This window comes from Micromys minutus (assembly GCF_963924665.1).
Source record: "Micromys minutus genome assembly, chromosome: 1".
Classification (NCBI taxonomy): Eukaryota; Metazoa; Chordata; class Mammalia; order Rodentia; family Muridae; genus Micromys; species Micromys minutus.
The window spans coordinates 91,487,576-91,492,671 of record NC_137969.1 but is presented as its reverse complement, the minus strand read 5'-3'; the positions used below and the strand labels follow the sequence as shown (position 1 = coordinate 91,492,671).

Below are 5,096 nucleotides of genomic sequence, written 5' to 3'. Positions count from 1 at the left end.
AATAGCGTGTCTCATGAAGCATGTGGTGTATGTGTGGACGTAATGTCTTATCAGACTCAAACAAATTAGTGACTAGCTTTATACTCCGTATGCATTCGTACATATGAATTCATAGCTATTTTCATTCCAGATTCACTGACTCTTTTAAATTAGGTTTTAATTTAGATTAGTTCAGGTCCAAGACCTCATCAGAGAAGTTTCTCCATGCAGTAGACAGTGGCTGATGCAGAAATGCTCTCGACTTGTAAAGAGAAGGGAGTGTCAGTGGAGAGCTCAGCTGCTGACATCTGTGCTCCACCCGCAAGGCTCAGGGACCATTGTGGAAAAGGGTTGAAAGGTGGCAAGAGCGGGAGATGGAAGGCAGAGAGGAGTGAAACAGTGTCATCTGGGCAGAGCAGGACCGCTACACTCATCAGTTCCCAGTGGCTCTGTTTTCTTGTTTAAGATCAGGCCAGTCGACATTCTTATACTGGCACCTCCAACTGAAGATGCCTCCAACTGGACTGATGATGGCTTCTGGGAGACCGAGGGGGAGAGGTTTTTTTTGTTTTTTTTTTTTTTTTTTTTTGAGTGTGGTCCTTAGTAGTTCAAGCACGCTTCAGTGGATGGCCTCACATTTAGAATTATTTGATCACACAAATTAAACTAGATGGATCATTAAAAAAATAAGGAGGGAATGGGTGGAAAAGAGGGTTGGAGGAGTTAGGGGGAAGACGAGAATGTGTGCACCTGCATGTGCATGAACGTGTGTGTGTGTGTGTGTGTGTGTGTGTGTGTGTGTGTGTGTGTGTGTGTGTATGAATATGCTCAACATTGGGGAATTAGTAAAGTATTATATTTTTAAAATAATAAAAGAATTAGTTTTTAGTTGTGTAGTTGGCTTTAAGTTCTCCCCCTGAGAAGTCTCACAGCTGTGAGGTTGGCATAGCAAGGGGGTAAAAGCCTCTTACAAATGCTGTCCTCTTCCTTTTCTTGTTTGGACTGCTCTGTTAGTACTGGAAAATAAAAGCATCCTCTAAAGCACGTCTTCATTTGCTTCTGTATTTTGTTGCTTAGTGTTTGTGTGTGTGTGTGTGTGTGTGTGTGTGTGTACATGCACACATGTTCCACAGCACACACGTGGAGATCAAACGACAACTTTCTCTTCCTATTTTGGGCTACAGGAATTGAACTCATCTACACAAGTCATCTGGGTTATGTAGCAAGTGTTTTTCCCCACAGAGCAATCTCATTAACCAGCTTTGTTTCTTCCCGATTTTCTCTTTAAAATGACCTTTAGCTAACACACACGTGGTTTTGTTATGACATTTCTGTACCATGTGCTCTACTCTTCACACCTCCCCTTCATTCCACCCCTCTCCTCTTGCTGTTCTTATTCGGCGACGGTTAGTTTTAATTGAACTCGACAGGACATACAATCGCTTGGGAAGAGGGTCTCCAAGAGGGACTGTTTGTAGCAGGTTGGCCTGTGGTCATGTTTGGAGGCCGTGTTTATAACTTCGGCCACGGTGGACTTCCTGTGATGATGAACTAGAAATTTTGGCCTCAATAAACTTTTTCTTCTTTAAGTTGCTTGTGTCATGGTTCTCTAGGGGAACAGAACTGATGAATGAATTTATATATGTTAAAAGGGGGGTTATTACAACAGGTTATAGGCAAGCAGGTAAGAAGAGACTCTTCCATCTTCCGCGTCCTTTCAGGTAGGTTCCTCTAGAAGGTATGGCCTTGATTTAGGATAGGTCTTCCTACCTCAAATGATCCAACTAAAAAGGTCCCTCACAACTGTACCAACTGCTTGGGTTTTAATTGATTCCAGATGTGATCAAGTTGATAACTAAGATTAGCCATACTTACAGTCAGGATATCTCATCAGCAGCAGAAAACTAAACCAAGATACCTTCCTTTCCAAACTTGCTCTCTTTCTTTACCCTTTCCTTTAAAAACCTACTATTCTCCCAGGAGCCCCATTTTTATTTCCATGCCCCCCTACCCCTCAAAAGGCATGGATATATATTAAGCTGCTTCCTCATATGAGAGGGTATGTGCTGTGTTACAGGTGTGAATATGTATTTGTGTTGCTTCCTCATAGGAGAGGGAGTGGAGCTGTACTTGACTCTCTGAGCCTGGCTTGTTTCATTTTATTAATGACCTCTAGTTCTGCCCATTTTCCTGCAAATGCTGAAATCTCATTCTTTGCAGTTAAATAAAATTTCATGGTCTTTTTATTTGTTTGTTTTATGAGACAAGATTTATTTATTTATTTACTTACTTACTTAGTTATTACATCACAGTTGCGGCTCCCCATCCTGGTCTTTCCTCACAGAGTCCCTCTTCCCTCCCTCTTCCCTTCTCCTCTGAGCAAGCAAACACCTCTGACCTCAAACTCAGGATCACTTTGCTTTGAACTTCCAATGCTTTGATTATAGGCCTGGTCTACCACATCTGGATCTCAAGCAGGACTTTTTATAACATAAAATGTTCTTTTTAAAAATAAATTCTTTTTTAAATTACCCACTAACAGATACTAGCTATTCCAATCTGTTTGACAAATGCTACCAACCCAGGAATAGCTTAACATCTTCAGAGTCAGCCTGATTCAAGAAAAACAAATGAGGAGAGAACGAGGAGGAAGGCGAGAAAATGGCGTCCACGGATTACAGTACCTATAGCCAAGCTGCAGCCCAGCAGGGCTACAGTGCTTACACCGCCCAGCCAACTCAAGGATACGCACATACCACCCAGGCATATGGGCAGCAAAGCTATGGAACCTATGGACAGCCTACTGATGTCAGCTATACCCAGGCTCAGAGCACTGCCACCTATGGGCAGACTGCATATGCAACTTCTTACCGACAGCCTCCTACTGGCTATACCACTCCAACTGCCCCCCAGGCATACAGCCAGCCGGTCCAAGGACATGGCACTGGTGCTTATGACACCACCACTGCTACAGTCACCACAACGCAGGCCTCTTACGCAGCTCAGTCTGCATATGGCACCCAGCCTGCCTACCCAGCCTATGGCCAGCAGCCAGCAGCCACTGCACCTACAAGACCACAGGATGGTAACAAGCCTGCTGAGACTAGTCAACCTCAGTCTAGCACAGGGGGTTATAACCAACCCAGCCTAGGATATGGACAGAGTAACTACAGTTATCCCCAGGTACCTGGGAGCTACCCAATGCAGCCAGTCACCGCACCTCCATCTTATCCTCCTAGCAGCTACTCCTCTTCATAGCCGACTAGTTACTATCAGAGCAGTTACTCTCAGCAGAACAGCTATGGGCAGCCAAGCAGCTATGGACAGCAGAGTAGCTATGGTCAACAAAGCAGCTATGGGCAGTAGCCTCCCACTAGTTACCCCCCTCAGACTGGATCCTACAGCCAGGCTCCAAGTCAATATAGCCAACAGAGCAGCAGCTACGGGCAGCAGAGTTCATTCTGACAGGACCACCCCAGTAGCATGGGTGTTTATGGGCAGGAGTCTGGAGGATTTTCCGGACCGGAGAGAACCGGAGCTTGAGTGGCCCTGATAACCCGGGCAGGGGAAGAGGGGGATTTGATCGTGGAGGCATGAGCAGAGGTGGGCGGGGAGGAGGACGCGGTGGAATGGGCAGCGCTGGAGAGCGAGGTGGCTTCAATAAGCCTGGTGGACCCATGGATGAAGGACCAGATCTTGATCTAGGCCTTCCTATAGATCCCGATGAAGACTCTGACAACAGTGCAATTTATGTGCAAGGATTAAATGACAATGTGACTCTGGATGATCTGGCAGACTTCTTTAAGCAGTGTGGGTTTGTCAAGATGAACAAGAGAACTGGACAACACATGATCCATATCTACCTGGATAAAGAGACAGGAAAGCCTAAAGGTGATGCCACAGTATCCTATGAAGATCTACCAACTGCCAAGGCTGCCGTGGAATGGTTTGATGGGAAAGATTTTCAAGGAAGCAAACTTAAAGTTTCTCTTGCCCGAAAGAAGCTTCCAACGAACAGCATGCGGGGTGGCATGCCACCTCGTGAGGGCAGAGGGATGCCACCACCACTTCGTGGAGGTCCTGGTGGCCCAGGAGGTCCCGGAGGACCCATGGGTCGCATGGGAGGCTGTGGAGGAGACAGAGGAGGCTTCCCTCCAAGAGGGCCCCGAGGCTCCAGAGGAAATCCCTCTGGAGGAGGAAATGTCCAGCACCGAGCTGGAGACTGGCAGTGTCCCAATCCGGGCTGTGGAAACCAGAACTTCGCTTGGAGAACAGAATGCAACCAGTGTAAGGCCCCTAAGCCCGAGGGCTTCCTCCCGCCACCCTTTCCACCTCCGGGTGGTGATCATGGCAGAGGCGGTCCTGGTGGCATGCGAGGAGGAAGAGGTGGACTCATAGACCGCGGCGGTGCTGGAGGAATGTTTAGAGGTGGCAGAGGTGGAGACAGAGGAGGCTTCCGAGGTGGCCGTGGCATGGACCGAGGTGGCTTTGGTGGATGAAGACAAGGTGGTCCTGGGGGGCCTCCTGGACCTTTAATGGAACAGATGGGAGGAAGAAGAGGCAGACGTGGAGGACCTGGGAAAATGGATAAAGGCGATAACCGTCAGGAACGCAGAGACCGGCCCTACTAAGAGACCTGCAGAGCTGCATTGACGACCAGATTTATTTTTTAAACCAGAAAATGTTTTAAATTTATAATTCCTTATTTATAATGTTGGTGACAACATTATGATTATTCCTTGTCTGTACTTTAGTATTTTCACCATTTGTGAAGAAACATTAAAACAAGTTAAATAGTAGTGTGCTGAGTTTTTTTTTTTTTTTTTTTGTTTTGTTTTGTTTTTCCTTTTTAAGATGGTTGTTTTAAGACTTAACAATGGGAACCCCTTGTGAGCATGCTCAGTATCATTGTGGAGAACCAAGAGGGCCTCTAATTGTAACAATGTTCATGGTTGTGAATTTTTTTTTTTAAATAAAACTCCAAATGTTTATTAAAAAAAAAAAAAGAAAAACAAATGAAACCAAACCAAACCAAACAAACAAAAAAACCCCAAAGGATCTTTACATTATTTAATTAGCATGGTGGTAAGGTAAATTGCTATAATAAAAAGTTTTAT

The 5,096-nt window shown here is 45.6% G+C and overlaps 1 pseudogene across 1 annotated transcript; it reads left to right on the top strand.

Annotated features, from left to right (window-relative positions):
* The first annotated feature begins 2,620 nt into the window (after positions 1-2,620).
* LOC308413522 (RNA-binding protein EWS-like) lies at positions 2,621-4,610 on the top strand (annotated as a pseudogene). The gene has a single exon. The product of its transcript is annotated as an RNA-binding protein EWS-like (transcript).
* Positions 4,611-5,096: the final 486 nt, after the last annotated feature.